The 22,202-nt window shown below is 36.4% G+C and overlaps 1 long non-coding RNA gene across 1 annotated transcript in view; it reads right to left on the reverse strand.

Annotated features, from left to right (window-relative positions):
- Positions 1–21,520, reverse strand: part of LOC142035455 (uncharacterized) — a 58,465-nt gene extending 36,945 nt beyond the window's left edge. Inside the window, exon 1 of the long non-coding RNA XR_012651883.1 lies at positions 21,309–21,520. This is a non-coding gene — a long non-coding RNA (uncharacterized LOC142035455). The remainder of the gene's footprint in view (positions 1–21,308) is intronic.
- Between the last annotated feature and the right edge of the window lie 682 nt (positions 21,521–22,202).

Raw genomic sequence — 22,202 nt, forward strand, 5'->3', positions numbered from 1 at the left:
ACTTCAAGGGATAGAGATAATATTGCATGCAATTGTGTATTTCCTTTCTAAATCTGAAGCACTGAGTCAGGTAAGTGTTCATGGGAACCTTGACTCAAGTAGTATAACATTGTGTTAGTGAATGCATAGTGACCTTAAAATATTTTAGAGAGAATTTCATGCTCGTTTTATTAGGTATTAACTTAGTAAACTATGATTTTGGTTAAAACTCTATTTGTTGACAAATGACTTGTTTGTTTGTTTTAGACATGCTAAAATAAGCAATTTTTAATGGGACTAGAAAGACTACTGTCTTCAGGTAAGTATTCTTGCATCACAGGCATCTGCAGTTCTTATTTGTATGTGGTTTAATGAATTTTTTTTTTTCCTTTTTTAGTGGATAAGTAAAACCTTGCTTCAGTGAAACACAGTGACAGCAGCTAAACTGGCACTGCAGTTCTAATTGTGGGGAAAGGCAAGTGGAGAGTTAGAAATGATTATTCGGACAAAAAAATTATGCATATGAGGCAATCAGAACAAAGCAGTTCATTCAAGTGGGCTGGCTCTTGGCACAGTTTTTTGAGGGTGGTTTGCACCATGGATGGTACACAGCCTGTAGAAATGCTTTGTTCTAGGACCACAGTAGTAACTCATTACAACTGAAGAGATTTTTTTTATCATTTTGTGCAGGATAAAGATAAAAAACAAACATGGTTTGTAGTCGTATATATAGATATACATGATCTCTCTTACTGATACACTGAAAATATACTTCTATGACTATGAGCAAAAATGGAGGCTAGGTTACAAAATGGGTAATCATAATCTGGTAAGAGGTGTAGGTGACCTTGTATGAAAGTAAATGTGAGCCTCCTAGTCTGATTTTGAATGGCTTGACAGGTAAACTAATTTTATCTATCTGTCCATACAGGAGAGTGAATGGGAGAAGATAGTATTTAATGGGTAATTTTTACCTGAAAGTGTAGTATTGGCTACCTTGGTGTTGAAATACCATCTACAAATACATTCTTTACAATGTAAAGAAAAGGATGTGGAAAAAAATGGAGCTTTAAAGGAACTACAGAAAACATAAAAAAGTTGCATTAACATAAGAGATTTAAACAGTATGATCTATTCAGCTTACCTAAAAGATGACTGAAATGTGACTTGATCAAGAAGTCAAATTCTTTCCAATAGTAGATATTTTTAGAGAATCTAATTTAGCAGAGAAAGTCACAGTGAAAACCAGAGCTGGAAGCTCAGGACAGACAGATTCAAACTGGAAATGCGTTGGGGGTTGAGAGAGGAAGTAAGAGCAAAAATGGTTTATAAAGGAAACAATCTATCAGGAAAAATAGTAGAACAGTAGGTCTTTTTCATTTCACGGTGTCTTCAGAATAAGTCTTACAGGAACATATGGTTCAGTTGAACACAGAATATTGGACTCAAAGAAATATTAAGTCAAAGTTAATGGTCTGTGGTATAGGTAGAGAATGATTTCTTCTGCCCTCCAGATATTCACACAGAACAATAAGGATTGCATCCACCCCATGCAAGAAGTTGAAAGTGGCTTCAGTCTTTCATATATTCTGAAATGGAAGTAACGCCTGTTCCAGGAAATGTACTGAAGAGACTGAAATTATGAATAAATGTCAGGGGAAAGAAATGCCATTTTCTACCAAAATACACGACAAAATAATTTTGCTAGAAAACATGTGGAAACATTTTACCCTTGCTTTTATCCCTCTCCCCCTCTATAAAACAAAATGTAATTGTCTAAAAGATAGATTCTTTCTGTTGTACTGATCTGGAAGAAAAAATTAGGGTTGTTTTTGGTTTGGGGCTTTTTTTTTTTTTTTTTTTTTTGTCATGCATTCTAGGAAACGAAACCAGACCTGAAGTAACTTCCTGAGTTCATTGCCTTCATAGAGTCAGCAATGTTGAGATATGCAATTTATCGTGCCCACAATAATCTCCTTACAGATACCATCTGGAGGATAATTTAGAAAGCAACTGCATTGTTTAACACAATAATTTTTAATCAAGACCAAAAAAAATAATATCCTTTTAAGCCTACATAGTACTTCCTGACAGTTCTTAAAATACAGATACTTGCAACTATATTGTTTGCTCTCCATTAGCATCCTTTTTGAAAGACAAGGCTCAAGCAGTGCTTCTAATATAGCAGTTTATTTTACAGAACACTGCAATGAACCCTTTAAGTGTGTATAAAATATCCCACCTATAAAGGATGGATTTCCTTCACAAGCTGTGCTTACAGACTATCATAAATCCCTCTGAAAGAAAGGCTTAAGAGTTATGGGTCTTTTGCACAAATCCTTATGTGAAAAGTTTGCCATTCAGATTCTGTTCTTCACTACTGCTCATCAGTATTGTTTTATGTAATAGAGTAAGTACAAGATCACAATAATATCCACTCATAACATAAAGAAGTAGTTCTACATCCAGAAGTCATTGTATCTGACATTGGACTTCTTGGTTGCTGGTTAATATGATGATTAAGAAAGAATAGGCTAATACTCTTACAGTGAATTTGCTTTGGCAGAAGAATGAAATGTAATGTCTAAAAAACTGGACTAATAATTAAACCAGCAACTCCTTCCCCATTATGCCACTGAAGTGTGAAATGTCATTTCACCTATCCACGTTATTCATTATTTTTTCTGATAAAAAATGTAAGTAATGTGGAACTGTCCATCTTTTCACAGTATCTGTTGCAGTGAAGCTCCAAATGTTGGCTGTACTTATTGCATTGCAATATAATAGAATAAAATTATATTATATTATAATAATAAATAACAATGCAAAATAAAATAAAATAAAATAAAAAATCTCCTTTTTCTGGCATGAAAAGAAAAAGGTATGCTTCTGTCAACAATCTTAAATAATGCTCTGTCAACAACATTATAACGTCTATCATCCCAGAAAATATATTTGCCTTTACTAATAAAAAGCCCAAGGCTTTGTACAGACTGCACAATGCAGGATCTCAGGACTTTTCTGGTTTTGTCTTAGGCTGAGTGGATTTTAGCTTCGTTAGGTTTGATAACAGTTGTTTAGCAATCAGATAACTGTTGCCTCATTTTTTTTAATTTTACTTTAGTTTATAGAGATAAAAAGTAATTATTCTATGTGGTTTGAATTGTCTATGCCATCCAGAATAAAATGTTGTGTGGAGGATTTATATACAGGGTGGTCCCAGAAGTCTCATACTGTTAATACCAATCATGATGGTCAATCACTAGTCGTTATAGGGATAAAAGCTCATAACATTCAGGTAAAACCAGTTTCAGAGATGACAGAAGGGAACAAATGAAAAGAAGGAGCACGTGCTAGGAAAGTGTATATAAATGAACCAAGTGGATCCCAATGAGGGATGAGGAAGAAATATCAACATCCTCCTCCTCCTGGCAAAAAGGAGGAAGATGCCATGAACATCCTACTCCTCCCAGCCAAGGCCTCAGGGTCCTGAAATCTCCCCACACCACCTGAGTAGAAACCATCAGCCTCAGGACCCAGATGACCTCTGAGGGATTATAACATTCAAGAATATGGGTCCTAGGAGATTGACGGTTTGTATACCACCTTAAATGGTATTATTGAGGTATTCTTGTATTAATTTGGACTGTAAATCTGAACACAATTTTAACTGGACTAACAACTACCATGTGTTATAATTTGAATAGAGCATTATGATTTTAATTATACTACTAATATATTCATGGCTTTCCAGACCATGCTGTCTCTATTTAGCCAATAAGAAAATTTTGAGTGCAACAAACTTCTTAAAATTCGAATACCCACATGAGGAACTTTCCACTCATATGCTATAACAAGGTTCAGAGAGGCATACTTATGACTCTGTGATGAATCAATGATGGGACTGTTATGTGTTAATTTTGATGTGTTTCATGAGATTCAGCTTTTACTGCTTTATATTTGTTTACATGATGTTACGCTGCATCCATATAATACAGTTTCTTTTTGTTTGGTTGGGTTTTTAAAACCTCTTTATTTAAGGAAGTGCAAATACGGTTTGTAAATGTGTGTCACTAGTGAGCTGCTATACAGTAGTTAAATATGAATGACTAAAACCAATGGCTTTAGAAATAATCCATTTGTAATTCTTCAATCCCCTGCAACTAGCAAAGTATTTAATTTCCTTCCTCCAACCTCATTGCCAATGGAAATCCCCATTAAAGGGAGAATAAGAATAATATTGGCCTTTTCTCTTCAAGTAGTACCAAGTAATTATGACACATTCTGACCACTTGATGTATTGTAAGATAACTGGTCTCTGCAAGGATTAGGATGTATTTTGCTGCAGGTGAAATTATTTAATAACTACGGATTACGTAAATTTTGACACTTTAAGTTCGTGATGTGTCTGGCCTAAAATACAGCCCCTAGACCATAGACAAGGAGTAGAGGTGGGGGTCTCAGGAGAGGCTGCACATGGCAATTGCAGCCCGTTGGAGTACTCAGGGCCATGACATATATTTAAGCCATCTGCCGAAATTACGCCAAGTAATGGGAACTGTAGGCAAGTGGAAACATTAATTAGCTGATCTTTAAAGTTGTATCTTATTTCCTGCAGAATAAATTCTAATCCTTAAACTGTTTCAACATTTTTATGATGGAAACTGCATTTCTTTTGCTGGCATGGTAATCCAGATTTCCTTTAAAATGATCATTTATATTTGCTCATTGTTCCTTTTCCTGAATTTAATTAGAGTGTTGCCAGGATTGGCTAAAGGCTGTTTTGAGGAGGGAATTTGTAAGACAAGCTGTAGCATACTGGAGAAATTGTAACCTTGGGCTTTCTAAAATTAAATGAAAGTGAAGGGTAAAAATTAAAAGTATGTTGTGAAAGTAATAATCTCACTTCACACACAGAAATTCATAAACTAAAATATTATGCAAGTCTTGTTAAACTTTATAGCAGAGTAGCGTAATGTAACTGGGCATTTTGTGTCTGCAAAGAAGTTTGAATTAGAAAGCTACTAAAACAAAACAAACAAATTGTGTAATGGTAAAACTCCTTTCTGTAGAAAAACTATTCCTAAGAATCCTTTCAAATTCACACTTGTTTAAGCTGTTAGCCTCTACATTATAGGACAACACAATGCCATTGCAAGTTAAATACTGATTTTTACAGGCAATCTCCACTTTTATCTGCTGAACAGATTTTATTTGGGGTTTTATTTTTCCTCTGTCATTACAGCATAGAATCCAGATGCATTACAGGAACACCATATTATCTGAATAAGTAAGTTTGCCATTCTCCTGAGGTGACTGACTAATGGATCAGGTGAATTTGATTTTGAAATTTAAAGTAGACTGTCATCAATTCACTTGCCAAAATTTTATTCTCACTAGTATACACAAATGGCAAATTCCCCCATTTTTTCTAACACCACTGAAAGTCAAGATTATGTAGGCCCTTTTCCACAACTGGAATGCTGTGGTGTGGACAACCCAGTATTTGCGGAGAAAAAGGCATCTCTTGGCATGGCATGCAGCTCACCAGAACATTTTGACCTGCAGAAGCAACAATCTTACTATTGCTAAGAAGTTGTGAAAATTTTAAGAGGCCTGCAGATCATACAGGAATGAGATTATGGTGATGACTCATTGCACATTGTATGAAGAGAGGGTTGAAATTGTAAAGGTGTATCACTGTATAAATCCCTTTCTGTATACTGCAGTGGACTTGACTTGCATGGCCATGTACCAACTTACGGTTCTTAAACCACTGTGTCATGCCTCCCATCGGGTGGCTGTCATCAGAGGAAAAAAGATATTTGACGCCCTCTATTCAATGACTTATGTATGTGGCCAAAAGGAAGAATACTGAAGTCTGCCATGAGTTATGAGGCAGTGAATACAAAGCGGGGGCCTGCTTCTTGGACAGCTATGTAGTAATTCATAGGTTGCAGCTTTTGAATGTAATTGGTAACTTTCCCAGAGCTGGTTTGGATGGCACCGTGAAAATCACTGGAACCCTCTGGCAGAGGCCACCTTCACGTATTTGTATTTCACAACACAACAAAATATGGACCACCTAAAGACAGTGCGCATTAATATCAGGTCTATATGGGAGCATGAATGGACTATCATGGCAAAACCAGATGGGGAGCTCCCAGACCTCTTAGCTCTGATCCTCAGAGATGCTCTTTTCAGTGAGGATAAATGCCTGTGATTCTAGTAGTCACTATCCCTTCATCGAAAAAATAAAACTACCTTCTTGGACATTCCAAAGTTACTTTTGAGAATTTTTACAGCTGGCAGTCTATTCAGGGATTGTCAAAGTCGAAGTGGACACATGTCAAAGGCATGTTTTACACAAGCTTTTTGTTAGGGTGAACATCAAGCTCATGTTTCCCTTCTGCCACCCTTGTGCTGAAACCTGCCAGGCCCTCTGCACCCACTGCGATAGAGGAGCCCTCAGGGGCACTTGGTGTTCCCTGCAACTGAACTGGAGAAGGGGTACTGGGTCTGCGATACCTCTGTGGTCTAACATTTTGAACAGAGGGATAACAGCCCTTTCTCAGATTATATAAAAATATAGCACTACAGAAGCAAAAAAGCTTTGGGCTACCCAGCACAGAAGCTGACAAAATAGCAAAATATATAAAAAAATTACTGATTCTGCTTTATGGCCAGAGCCTGTTAAGGAAAAAAAAAACCACCACAGAATGCCAAATTGCCAGACAGGTTTTAAATTGTCCATGGAGTAATTTTGGTCAATTGTCCAGTCTTTCAACACTGCCACTGTAAAATCCCTTCTCACAATTTCATCTAGTATGAAAGTTTAATCTGTGAACATCTACTTGCAACCTTGCTGAAATCTCTGCTTTGTTCTGTATACTATCACACGTATTAGTGCCCCCCTTTCTGAGCCACAGCACTAATAGACTTCCAAGCACTATCATAAAATTGTCTACTAGGTCAGTCACAGTAAGAACAGACAAAAGCCTGTTTTAGCAAACCCCTGATCCATGTGAGGCATCATATCACAAGTTTTTGTATGGGTCATAAAGAATTGTTAATCTATATGTTATTCACATTTTTATTAGGCAAAATATTTTAAACTACATAGGCTGTTATTGCAAAAATCTGTAATTCTGTTTCTGCAAATGAGTTTACAGAAAAGAAGTGTATAATACAGATCTTTTAGGAAAATTGGCAGGCTAAACATCGACTTCTGATAGCATGTGTGTTTCCTCAGCGTGTCTGAGACCTCTTCAGGGGTTGGCAGATATGGAAGTGGACCAATGGAAAACTCTTGTCTGTACAAAGTGGCAGTTACAGACAAGCCATTAACTTGTCCACAATATCTACATCACCTAAAATAGTTCAGTTACCTGTGTTAGATGAAACCCACCATTTGCTCCTCTGGAAATGCAATTGTAAAAATAGGCAAAAAGTAAGTGTCAGTTATTATTAGCATCAGTAAGAAAGTGAATTAATGGAAAATATTTTAAAGGTTTCCAGGAAGACTTTAAATTGGATGAGCTTTCTGTCACTTTTAAACACAATGAATATAGCATTAGCATAAGAGAGTGTATATACAAGTGCAGTACAAATTAAGTTCTACATATTTTTTCAATTGGTATTAGCACAGATATCCTTCCTTTATTACTTTAATATTTTTTAATATTCAGTGGGAAAGTTACAGGTGCTTGGTCTAGCATATATTACTCACATCTCCAATAATTCACCAAAGCACAAGGCATCTGAAGTTAGAGCTGACTGCGTTTTATTTGTATTGTAATAACATTTAAATGGGACAATGTCAAGTTCCTGGAACAAAAATATCTTCCAGAAGCATGTTTTGGTAAATTGTTTCTAGATGGTGTTGGAGTTATGACTTGTTTTCCTGAAACATTTCTTGGGAGCCTGCAGCATAAAAACAGCTCTGCTATAAACCTTCCTCATGGATACCAAAAGTTGGTCGTCTGTTTTCAACTTCATAGAAGCCTTTGGAGACAGATGCCTAGGAAGTTGTCTTTCCAAAAAAGAAGGGGTTTTTTTTAGGAAGTTTGCATGGATGAGAGCCTGAGAATCCTCATCTTGAGAGAGTTTTCTTAGTGGAGTCTGTTCATGTTACTTATGATGCTGAACAACAGTAGTGGTGAAAATGGACTAGTCCATTATCCTATGAACCTTCTGTGATGCATACTTGTTGGAGAATAGCTGAACTATGGGACAAAAGCTGCTGTAGTTGTTTGTTCTATGTTCCTAACCCAAACCTGGCCACTGATTGTGGTGTAAAAAGCATTATGGAATTATAATGAAATTTGAATACATTTTTATTGGGTCATTTTAGTTCAAAAAATGCCCTTGCATGCCTTGGTCATTTCAGCCACTTTGAAAATATGAAAAAATGTATGCAGACTGATGTCAATAAAAGTTTGATTATGTTCTGAAGCTGTTTCCCTTCAGTGTTTGTGAAACTCTAAAGAAAATCAGCATTAGTAATCTGCGTGAATGACACATGATGTAATGAACTTATTCTAGCATGGATAAAAATGGAGTTGATTTTATCTAAAGAAAAACCTCTAGAGGTAACTGCCATCCCCAGTACATTGAAAAAACCCCACATATTTCAGTACATATTCCCACACATATACGTATGTATATAGTCAATACATATTCCCATATTAAGTTTCCTTGAGATATAGAATTTATTTTTAAAATGTTGAGAAAGTTCAAAACTTCTACCTGTGTTATCAACATTTCCCGATGCTAAGACTACTTTTAATAAAATTTAAAGACTGGATTAAAAGAACATGTACAGACGCTATATATATGATGTTGTAAAAGGTAATTGTAATTGTAAGGTAATTGTAAAAGGTAATTGTAAGGAAGGAAAAAGTGAATGCTGAGCAGAACACTCTGTGGGATGAAATGTATACACTAAAAGTGAAATGAATATTTCAAAACTAATATTGACATTACTGAAATACAAGTAAGTTCAGAGGTCAGGTAAAATGAGTTGTTTATTCCACACTGTCATTCTAAACGATCATGAAGAAGCTCAAAGCAAAATCTGATAGATGTCTTTCTTTTCTACTACTACCTTTAGCAGGCAATGCTTTACTGAATGCTCTAGCAGCAGTCTACTCATCTAAACCAAAATTTATTTCTATTACGATTGTTCAAGTTACTTGTCAACCCAGTATTTCTAATAAATACTTATTACAGATGTCTTTTGTGCCTGAGACAGTTGTAGTCATTGCAGATCAAAGTTGTAGGCTGATGGGCATGACCTCTTGCAAAAGCAAATAAAAGAAAATTCTGTCCTAGGGCAGGATTTGACTTTTTGACCCTGTGTAGCACAAACAAAAATAAGTAAGGAAAATGGAGTCCAGATCCAAGTTTCCAGGCACATATTGAAAGAATGGTAAATAAAAATAAACCAGAGAGGATGAAGAGGGAGAAAAAATGAGGACTTGTCAAACTAGTAACGAGTGGCATAATTCAGTACTATTTTCTCAGTCTTATTACCTTATTTTATGATAAAGGGGAATTAGTTTGCAGTTCATTTTATCTTTTAAAAAATGTCATAGAAAATGCACAGAAATATTAATACTCATCATACTCTATAAATAGCAGATACTATCTACCTTAGTGACCTTTCCAATGTTCTTAATTTCTAATGGTTAACCATACCATATGGTTACTAATTATAACATTACTAACACATGAAAAAGGGGGAGAAACTATTCTACTTGAATTTTAAAGTGTCAGAAGACTGTGGAAGCTGAAAAGGAAGCACCCTGTTCTCAGTTTAGCTTTAATCTATACTTATCATAGAAACAGCTTTAGACAATTAGTTTTGTCCTCTGCTTTGTTTCCATATACAGCATCATTCAATTAATACATATTTTTTTCAGTCCTGAATTTAGCTTTAGATGTTCCCTATTAACAAGCATAATTATAAGTCATCTTTTGTGTCACCTTTGCTTCTGAAGGTTAGTACCAAGCATAAAAGATAATTACTGTGTTTTGGTGTTGTAATTTCATAAGCATTGCTCACGTTCCTCAGACTTGCTTGTTGTATACCAGAGTTTACAAAGCTGTATGCAGTTGCCTGCAATCCTCAGAGGAAACCAGTCTTCATTGATAGATCATCACTGCAATCTAGAATGAGTTTTTAATAGGTCTTCATACAAAAAGGCAATAAATTTCCAAGATTTCTCTTAATACAATATCTCTTTGTAAATCTAGAGCTAGGCCTCAGCAGAGGGGAAGAAGGCAATCATTTTAACCCTCTCTAAATGAGCAAAAATGATTTTTGTTAAGCCCTTAATCCCAGCAAGACAGTTGACATTTAAAACTTCCTTAAATGTCCCAGGGCATTAACCACACTTTCACAACACTTACCCAGAAAAAGAATTTTTGGCGCTGCATTACTATGAGTCAGTTTTATTTTCTTAACAATGACCTGACTGGTGGTGGTATGAATTTATGAATTTGTACAGGTTTCACAGAGATCAAATTTTTTTATAAACTGTATTCAAATGGCGTGAACACTGGATTAGTAATCAGATGTTCCTGAGCTCTCTATGATCATCCATGAATGGGGTAAAAATGGGCTGAGAGAAGGGTCTTGAGATGAACTCTGTTTCTCTCTCAAGACAGAGATATTTACTTCATCCTTAGAATGTGATAAAATTAAACTGCAATACTCTGAGTCAATCTATCTTTACCTGTAGCTGAATTCTGTTACAGATTTTACTATGTTTTAGTATGCTGGAGATTAAGAGATGAAGGAAAAATAAAAATAGTTGCATGCTCTAAGCTCTTTTTGTTCTAACAATGGGTCTCACTTAAAAAAAGGGATATCAATATTGCATTCTCCGGTCCCACAATTTATTTCTTTTACCTACCTCATGCTTATCAACTTCATCCCATTCTCCATATTCTTTCTATTGCCTCCTTGTTGTTTTATTACTTGGAAATGCCTTTACTTCATAGACACCTGAGAAAGCTCCATTTCAGCATTCATACTGCCACAGTTGATCTAACACAGGTTAGGTCAAAGAGGCAAAGGGTTATTAAAAGGCCTGCTACAATTTTGGAAAGTTTTTGGAACAGAGGTCTGGCTGGGTTTTGGGTGCATGTTTTCTTTCCACATTTTCCATTAAATTAATAGACTTCTTTTCATGATTAGTGAGGCACTAATTTCCAAGTCTGATTAGTGAGAAGTCTTTTTCAGCATTAACCATTTCTATTCCTCAGACAGCATAAACATTTGCTGACGGTTTTTCTCCTCTTGGACAAAATAATAGTAGAAAAACATGTGCAGGACAGTAAATTTCAGACTGCCTTGAATGGCATTTTAATGTAATAAAATCTTGGTATTCCACCTGTTGTCCTTATTGTTTGCTGCTTCTGTCCAAAAAGAAAAAAAATCAAGTTTGATGTAATTAGAGAAGCAATCCCTGTCAAAGATAAAGTTTTGTAATGAAGCAGTATGAAGAATTGCAGGCAGATTTGTCACACATTAAGTAGTTATTGAAAATGTCAAACTTGCTAGTGCTAAATCCAGGATTTGAACATGAGTTCCTGAGTAAGCTTCTGAGTTGAAAGAAAGAATTAGGATAACACTTACCAACTTCAGAAAAATATTTTTGAGAAGCATTTTCTTAAAACTCTCTGTCATTAAATATGTGTCACAAATATGAATGTTTTCCAATTAGGCTCATAAGATTTTCCTTTTATCATATTTTCTTTTCAAGTCCAAAGCAGAAAGCTAACAGGAACATTTTTTCTAGTGTTGCTTTATATGAGAAACTCCTAAAATGCTTCTGAGAAAAGTATACTAATTTCAAGCAGACTCTCAAACTTTAAATATTTGAGTAATTTAAAATGAACAATAATTAGGATCCCAGTTCTATGTGTACTTTGACCTGCACATGTGGAATCCTGCATTTGTGCCCATCTACCATGTCTGACAGAAATAACATTATTATATGTGGGCAAGTCTTTTCTATGCTTTCTCTGACACAAAATCAACAGGCAGAATAAAAACAACATAAAGAAAATGTTGAGATTGTTCATTCTGTTAACAGTTGTCCTCAAAAATCTTCAGGAATCAGATTGATTGATGACAGTTTCCCCTGAATCAGATCTTAAAATTATCTCACTTCTCTGATTTGTGTCAGCTGAGCTCCATTAAGTAAACAAAACTGCATAAGATCAGACAAAAATGTCTACTAAAGATATTCCTAAATTTCTGGGAATTAATAGTCACATTTATTTATTGCTATAATGATATACTATGGCATTTCTTTTGTAATAAAAATGGTTTTGAATGTTACAGGTATATTTGAAGCTAAAAATGGCATGAAAACTTAAACTTCTTCAAAGTCCTAGTAATATTATTAATTATATTATTTTTTAACATGTTAATTGCTTTGACCTCAGGAAAATGCATATAAAGTTACCCATTAGCTTAAATATTGTTACATTAAAACTTTCCTGTGCAATAGGCATTCATAAGTTCAGCGTACTTAATGTACATAATGTCTAGCTTCAAATGACTTTGCAAAATGCACCAGGGTGTTGGTTGGTGTCAGTTTGTGTTTCAAGGTGGGAAACCCATACTCTGGACACACCATTAAAATTACAACATGTGCAACTGTTAATTCACTCTGATGAATGTGCATGAGGAGGCATGGCAGAACTGTAAAACTGCAAGGGGTCACTTATACTATAAGTACAAGCTTGACACTATAAACTCAACCTTGAGCTTGAACCTTAAGCTTCACACAAACAAGATATACACAAAAACTCGCAGACGTGCTGACATAGACTCATGCAGTCCCCAAAAGCTTGGGTTTTCCCTACTTATAGCTGCACGGCGGTCCCAGTCTGCTCCCTGCCAGACACATCGCTGCACTGCCCCTTGGAGTGATTCCCACTCCTCTGGGTTGTTCCATTCAGTTAAGACCAACTCAAATGGTCTTGGTGGTTTCTAGGCAGATCCTTGGTGACCCTTCTCCAATTTAGTCTAAGCAATCGGACTGTTTTACACCATTCAATCACCTTGCTCTGCTGGGGGGTGTGCAAACTTCTCCTCGAAAATGTAGGCCTTGAATGGTTGATATTTCACAAAGAGTAAGATTTTCTGTTTGTCACCTTTAACTCATTATTGTTCATTTTGTTTTGGGAGGAATTATGATTTTTATGATCTTATATAGTGTAACAAATGTGTCCACTGAGAGGCTTCAGTATTGATTCATTCCGTTTCACCCCCTCAGACTCAGGGTCTTCATCTGTGAAGCTTGAACTTTTTCTCTGATGTTCACTTTACTTTTTTTGCTTACAGGAGTAAATCATACACAACCTTTTTCTTAATCATTGGAATAATCCTGAAAACACAGTCTGAAGATTTTGGTATCTCATTTCTACTTTCAATTTTCCTGTCAGATATAGCAATTTTTCAAAAACTTTCTTTGCAGTGTTCTTTAATTCCCTAACTGATAGGTATACATACATTTATTAGGTTGCAATATATTTTAACTTCCCAAGGTAGAGAGGGAGTTGTACACAGTGAAGCAGAAATATGATGTATGAATGCCAAATTTCTAGGTTTTTCTTCATTCTTTCTGTTCTTGTCAATATGACTTGTCAGAGCCTTGCTGGAAAACAGAAATCTGAAATCTATTGTCATGTCCAGACTTGAAATGCTTGAAGACTTCTGATATTGTATATCAAAAATTATACTGAAGCATTCTCCAGTGGGAGTGATTTTTATCAGTGTAAAAGCTGTGGAAAACCAACAAAGAACCTTGATAAAACATGCACAAAAAGCTGACACCATTCATTTAAATTCATGTATTTTAACCAAATCATTTAGGACTTTAGTTTATGTATGCTAGAAACATGGGAAAACAGATTATGTATGAGAACCTTTAAAAAGGAATATATCTGTATCCAATACAAATTTACAGTCTCAGGTTCAATGGAAAATCACATTATCTCAAGATGTACAGAGAAAGGAAAATTAAAGGAACATCATTAGTTCCTTGGCACTGTAGGTGCTTCCTTTCTGAGTATTACGCAGTTGTCTGTTACTTAAATGACAAGTACGAAGAAGCAATTTGAGTTTTGTCTTCTGCTGCATTTGGTGTACAGATCCCCTTAGTTTTTAAACTATAGTATTGCTGTTATTTTATTTTATTTATTTTATTTTATTTTATTTTCACTTTATTTGGAATATCCTGAGCAGGATTCTTTACTCCTGGTTGACATCTATGTCATAGCATTATGACCAACTGGTTGTTCCATACTTCTTTTATTATCTCTCCCCTCCCACTGAGAATGACTATTTAAGCTGCTATACATCACTAAATAGTCTTCTGCTGTTCATAAGCTTGTTGCAAAGGGGAAAATATTTAATACTTCAAATTATTGTATAGGAAAGAAAGCAGACTTTTGGAAGCCCAGCTTAAGACAGGCTTGAGGTTTCACAAGTGCTGTAAATCCCCATTTCTGCCATGTGAAATGTGTTGTATTGAAGGAGATGCAGTCTGCACAGAACTTGCCCTTTAAAAGGTCTCTATTGATCAGTTCCTCCAATTTTTTTAAGGATTCACAGTTCACCTTCTGCTTGCTAGGGAGCTTCTCTTCTCCAAGGGGAAGAGCTCTAACTAAACAGCTAGAAATAACAGTGAAAGAGTCTGCAAAGTTCCCTGTATGAGGAACAGGCTTAGCTTGCACCTTCTGTCCATCCCCACCTGCCTCCCTGCAGTCCTCCTGGTTATTTTGGGTTTTTTACCATAGTGGAAGAATTTGGACTTTTTCTGAGTCTTTCAGGGTCTGCTTCCCTGTCATGTCTAGCAATCATGAGCTGATCAACCAGTCTTTTACAAGGCTACTCAAAGCTTATTGCCCTGTCAGCATTTCTCAATGCTTTACGACTCCCTTGCTGTTGGCTTTGATGAGCTGGTTGCCTAAACATCTGGGTTCTTAGTAGCTCATGTTTCGCTCATGGAGGCACCTTTTCACACTCTTGTTTCCACTAATAGGAATACGGGTCATTTCAGTCCTGTGTGGCTAATGTATCTTTTTTTTTTTTCTTTCTTTATGAAAGTGTCTATTTGGACCTGCTCCATGTTTCCTTTCATAACAGTGATAGACTTTATTCTTAATTAGGATATTAGTCTCCCATGGTTTTTTCATGTGTGTCCTCTAAGACTATGTATTTCATAGTCTTGATGTCTGTGAGAATTTCTTTTTGTTTTCAGTATCCGCGCCCTGCTGGAGGGGGTTCATTACTTCCATATCTAAGCATCACTGTTTATAAAGTAAATGGTGACCTACTGCAGTATATCTGGTGAATACTGGCATATAGTTCTCAGAGGCATTCTGTCAAATGAATGACTTCAGGCTTGTGTTAAGGAAAATTTATATAGTACCATGTAGCTACTTGGATCTCTGTCTATACATTCACCAAATGCTGACTATACATTGACCAGCTAGTTTTACCCCCTGACATAGAATCTTTGGTTAGCACAGATTGCTTAGAGTGACCCACAGAATATCCATATAATCCACTTGAAAGAAAGGTTAGTTTTAAAGAGAAGAAAAGTGACAGTAAATGGTAGGTACTGGGCTTTAGTCACTCATTTCCAATCTCTCTCTTTTACTTCATTTTTTTCCCCCAGGAATCAGTGTTGTATTTCAGAAGTAACTGAAAAGAAGCTGAAAATACTGTAATAAGAGCATTGTTTAATTCTTTGCATGAAATGAAAAAAAGAAGCAGAAATGTACCATCTCTGGTTAGCATGAGACAAAACTTTCTATTCTTATGTGACTGAGCACAAATAAACCTACTCCGGATTAGTGATTTCCATGCACATTTTTTGAAAAACAGCGGTTACTAATAAGTAACTTTCTACTGACTCCTAATAAGACTGAAAATTGCCAAAACCCTCTGAAAGTTTAGACTGCACTTTCTCCATGTTATTTGACTGAAACAGCCACCTGGCCTGTAATATTTATGAACATTTTTGTAAACCAATTCTTTGCTAACTGTCATTCTCCAAATTCCATATATTATCTAATGATTAAGAACAGAAAGTTAAATAACAGACACATTTCTATGAACAATCTCTCTATGGAATTTTTTCCTTTACATCATGAAGACTGAAAGACTTTTTTAGATAGTTGCATGGTATGTTAAGCCATTATCTCTTGATAAAATGATACCACAACTGCCTAAAATTACAAAGACCCAGACAGTACTTTCAGGCAGAGACCTTTAGAAATAAAATTATGAAAATAATTCTAATGAGATAATACTGGTCTCAATATTCTTTCAAAGATGAAAGAGCACTCAGGTGTCTGAATTTTTGATTGTTGTTTTTCTTTCATTTTGAGCCTAGGTTACTTTTTCTGACTGTTTAATTTCAGACTTCTGTAAACATAGTAAAACCAAATAATTTGTCATTAAAATGCTTTGGTTTAGAAAAATAATCACTGTATTCTGCTCTGGTTTCTCATTACTCTGTATGAATTAGAAATTTTATTCCAAGACTTTCTCAATGAAATTCTTCAGTTCAGAAATTTGTGACAATGAGTACAGAACTTCCAGCTGCCAAATTTATGACTGCAAGGGTCTCCGCTCAACAAAAGGGAATATGACATGCCTGAGAACCTGGCATGTGGTAGCCTAAGGCTCCCTGCAGCAAGGCCAATCACAGTAAATTAAGCTTGAAGCAGGGTTTCTTGAGGCTCGACCCTTCACAGGGGGAAATGTAATGGTGCAGCACTGCTGACTGAAGTGCTGGAACAGCGTTCACTGCATTGAGACAAGTTTGGGGTCATACCAATGAAAGTGACATACATTGCTGTTTTGTAAAAGGATACAATTCTTATTTTCTTTTGGTGTTGATATGCTACATACAAACAGTTATACTGGAGCTGACCAGTCTAGCCCAACATCAATGTCTTTTTTTTTTTTTTTAAACTCTTCCTGAGTAGCAGTAATTGGTAAAATGAGGATTTTTCTTTCCATGGGTGTTGCTTTACATTTCTCTAAACTCAGTTTCATCTGTGGCTTACTTGACAAGATGTTCAGTATCATGAGTGCTTCCTGCAGTTCTTCACAACTGGCCATGGTCTTTACTATTCTCAACATTGCAGTATCTTAAGGAGACTTCAACACTTTCCCTATTTTTCTATATTGTTTATTCTTCCTGAGCTTATGTAGAAAACATCAAGGCACAAAAAATGATTTTGTTGAGATATTTATGCCAGCTTTAACATTGTAAAGGTCCCAGTGATTCATAAACATTTATGGCAAATGCTTTATGGGAGATGTATTTTTCTGTGAGTTGGATACATCAGAAATAAACTCTGCGTTGAAATTGGAGGTGTCACACTAAAATCTTACAGGTTTTTATTATCTTAGGAATTGAATTCAGCAGTCTCTCCCTATTCCTCAGCATTTTTTTCAAACAGAAGTAGAGATTACTCTGAGCTGGGCTTTGTCCCAGCTTTCTGTGTAACATTACCTGTGAAGGTAACAGCCACTGAAAACAGACATAATAAAGGATGCAGACTTGCCACTCCCCTGGAGACCTGCTGTGGTTTTGTTCTAGTAACTGACTTGGACCTTCAAAGGTCCACACAGTTACTTATCCTTGGGAAAGACTTGTTTGTGATTTATAAAAACACAGAAACTTTGATAGCAGCAGCTCTGTTGTTTTCTCCCAAGTTCATGGTGAATTAAAATCCTCTTGCACTCAAAATCTTATTACAGGCAAAAGGAACACACCATAGGCACACTATGGAGTGAAAAATTTATGGTTACTCTGATTAATGTTTTAACAGTCTAATAATGTTTTAATAGTCTAAATGTTTTAATAGTCCAAATGATCTAATCAGTACTGAAAAGTCTCATTAGTAACAGTGAAAATCATTACATAAGAAGCCTTCCTATATAAAAACCTTTTTTTTTGTTGTTATGCTCACACTTTTCTCTGTCCTAAGGTTTACACTTCAATCTTCCTCCAGAAAAATGTGATAGAGTAGGTTGTCAGTCTTTACCATCATCCCAATATTTCTGAGAAGAAGAATGCAACGTTCATTATAGAGGAGTTTCCTTCTCGAGTACACTCAAAATTATTTTTATAAATTCTCTCAGCACAGTGTACTTCCTTCTCATTGTTTCCCCACTGAAAACTAGCCTCTCCACCCTTCATTGACATCAAGGGCTCATGTTATGTGGTGATTTGTCTATACGTTGTTCCCAGAGTTTAAGGTAAGAGAGTTTAGACAAGTGGCATTTGAACACTAGAAAGTTCTCAAAACAGTTCAGGCCAAGGCAAGCCCACCCAAATCCTGAGACTTTGCACTTGCCACATCAACACAAAGCCTTTCTGACATTGTGAGGTTTTGTTTCTTGAGTGCAGTCTCAACATTGCAGATACTGCTGGATCTGCAGCTGGAAAAGGCAGTGGTGTTTGAAAAGCAGTGGAGGACCCTCTTGTTGGAAAAGACCAGATATTTAAGGACATTGTCCTGATCTAATCACATTGCTTCTCCTTGGGCTTCAATGCAAGACTTTCTGCTGGTGGCCCAGAGACAGTGGGACATAAAGGACTGTGGTATGCTAGAGGTATGTCTTAGACATTTTGAAGACCTGTCCCTCAAAGGGAGGGATCTCAAATTTTTTAAATTTGTATAGTTATGGAGAAAATATCTTCTTTTTTTTTTTTTTTTTAACGATTGGCTTCTGTGTCTTTGACTCTAGGGTCAGCTGTATATATTTCTTCCTGAAGTGAGAGAAAATGGAGATAAGGCCTCTGTAGATTAGATTTTCAAACAACTTTCATCATGGCAAATAAAATAGAAAAAGTTCATTTTTTCCATGTGAGGCATTTTCTACACTTTGAAGGGGGGGGATTCATTTTGTCTATAAGGATAATCTCATTACTGGCAAGGTACCCTCATTTTTATTTTCCATGTGGATATTTGAAGTTGTTCTTATGGAATGCTTAGATTTTGTAAAAGACATTCTTTACTGCCCATAGTTAGCACATGTTTTAAGAAAAACATGAATTTGCTCCTCAGACAGTAGAACTTACATTAGACCAAGGAAAATAGTTGAACTGAGATCATAAATTCCTTATCCCCTTGTGTACCCATACAAATATAAAAAATATAGTATCTATGTAATTCTTTGCAGGTATTGGCATTTTCTGCACCAGTAAGTATCTTGCAAGGAGTATTTGCTGAGCTTTTACTAATTTCATAGTAACAAAATTAACACTTAAATAGTTCATAGATATGTGTTAAATCAATATGTAATAAAACTATTCATCTTCTGCACCTTGAAATCATTAAATGTTTTCCCTTCCCAAAATTCCTTCAGCAGAAGTGAGAACACAAAAGAGACTCATTGAATGAAGATGTGCTTGAGTTATTGAAGAAAATAACTTGGCTTGTTTAATCTAAAAGAGGTATTTGGGGAGATGTGCGACACTCAGAAAATCCCATTATTGTTCTATTTGTTACTGATAACTGGTGACAGCACTCATAGCTAACCACATTTAGCTCATTACATATGCTGATATGCAACAGACGTGCATATTTCATTAATAGTTTTGTAATTAGGATATTTACAGGCATTTATAATACCCAGAGATACCATTTCTAAAATCCAAGAGGTTTAACAGCCATTAGGATTTTGTAAATATCTGATTCAGCAGTATGTAGTTTACAACGTGGTGATTTATAACAATATGTAGGTGATCGGTCTAGATTTGACAGTTTTCAGGCTGTCCTGTGGTGATCATTTCCACATTATCTGTTACAAAGCATACTGCACTTCAGTTTTCTTGTGCAGTATAATTACTTCTTGTGTATGATACTGTAGGTTTTAATTTTAATTGTTTTGGTTCCAGTAGAACAGAAAATGCAATAGATGTAAGAATTTTAAACTAACAGATACCTACAGGCAAAATCAGGAACCAAAACTGTGTAATTTAGATTAGATAAAGAACTGAATTTGCAGGTTATTTGTAGGATTTCACATTCTTTTCTCTTGACACTCTCCTGTCGTGGCCATGAATCTCTGCAGAATTACAAGGTGCAATCTTATTTTTGTCACCTTTAGGAAAATTAGCTTTTTATTTCAAACATTTTTTTTCTAGGGAATTAATGCTAGTGATTTTGTACTTTATTTATCTTGTTAGTACATGCTTTCTCTTTGGGGAAATGTTCCAGAAACTGCTATCAAGTAATGGATGTTATCTGAATGCTTGAATGGATTACTACACAGGGCATTCCTCCTGCTTGGCTAGTTCAGAAATGTATTTATTTTGGTAGATCAGTCAGTTTTAAACACAGAGTAATGGAAGTTTATGTATTCGTAGAGGAATGGCCTTGTTTCAATAAGAATAACAACTAAGGATCTAGTATGAGATCATTTATTAACTGTACATTGTGTTGGTGATGTTGAGTGTACAATCTGATTATTTTAAGTGATAAAATCTTGCATAACTTTTTTTGGTTTTCTTAATTTTCTATGGAAAAAGATCAAGCAGTGCATTTATATTAAATCCCTCCTGTCCCCACCCTCTTTAGAGCTCTTGCTTTGCATACGATAGTTTAACTTTCTAGCACATTCTTTATCCTATTTAAAAACAAACAAACAAACAAACAAAACCAACCAACGAACAACAACAACAAAAAAAAACAAAAACGAAAAACCAACCCCAAACTTAGTTTTCACCTTTAAAACTTCCAAATGTGATATTCTGACAGTTTTAGATTGGTCAATACTGGTGTTCAAACAAAAAAAACCAAACAAACAAAAAAAAAGGAGAAATTCATAAAATACCTCACTTTACCATGAGGCCTTGTAGTTTTAGTGAAATGGCCTTTTTAAAGGAGAAATATACTCTCTGGAATAAATGAGAGCCTATAACTAGTATCTTAAACAGTGCCATCAGAATATGACGTGGTTCTAAGTTGTCAAATATTTTTTGCACTTAGTTGTTCCCCCCCCCCCCCGCCGTGGCAGGTGCGCCCTCCCCGGTGCGGACCGAATCTCCTCGCCCGCCGGCAGGAGAGGGTTAAACCATCACCCACCGTTGGGGGGGGGGGGGGGGGGACGGGGGGCGAGCCGCCCGACCCGTGCGGTGGCCGGCGTCACGTGCGCAGGGTGCCCCGCGCCAGGCAGCGAGCGGGGCTCGCCGAAACGCCTCAGCCCGCGAGAAGTCTCCAGCCCCCCGGCCGTGTGTGACCGCCAGCCGCGACCCGGCCCGACCCCGCGTACATACAGGTGGAGCCGCCGGGAGACGGCGCGGGGCTGGTGCCCCTCGGAGCAGCGGGTCTGCGGCGGGAGACGCTGGGCGCGGCTCGGCGCCTCAGGAAAGGCCGCGGGCTCGAGTGCCTCGCCTGAGGGGCGAGCGAGCGGCGCGTTCGGAGTCGTCGTTGTAAGCTTAGGTCGGGTTACGGGTCCTGTAGGGGTACGTCCCAGGTGACGTCCGGAACCCGTCAGTAAGTTGTGTTTGTCGTAGCGTTTGCAACCCAGTATTCCTGTTCACTCTGGCTGTTGTATTTCAATAGCACATAACGTTCCTGTTCAATTTAACCACTGCATTTTGATATCATTACAGAAAATTGACTTTTGAAACATATTGCTGTCAGCCTAGCGTTTCTGTGACACCATGGTTTCAAAAATTCAGCATTATACTGGGAACCCAGCTCTACTGGCAAAGTGATTATAGGTTCTTTTAAAACACTGTAAATTCATTCTTCCTACATTCACAGTAGTACAACAGTATAGAGAATTCACTCTTTCTGGAAATAAAAAAGTCTGGAGATATAATTTTGGTCTGTTGCACTGCACAACATGAAGTTCAGGGATAATGGAATGATTTAAATGTAAATTCTCCTTGTAGTCTGGAAAAATAATGTAAAAATAACAAATGAGGTAGGGTTTTTTTTTTTTTACTTTCAACTCCTTATTCTTACCTTAACACTAAGAAAAAGGAGAAGTCAAAGTGGCTATAGTTACATTAATAAAAACTTTGAAAATAATACATTAGAATGCTTATTATGCTTTAAAACAAGTTGTCTTTGTTAAGGTATGCAGCTAGATGGTTAGACCCTGATCTGTGGTTTAGCTAGCTGAATAGGAGAAACTACTGGATGTGACATGAGAAACTTCT

This window comes from Buteo buteo, chromosome 10 (genome assembly GCF_964188355.1).
Source record: "Buteo buteo chromosome 10, bButBut1.hap1.1, whole genome shotgun sequence".
In the NCBI taxonomy this organism is placed as follows: domain Eukaryota; kingdom Metazoa; phylum Chordata; class Aves; order Accipitriformes; family Accipitridae; genus Buteo; species Buteo buteo.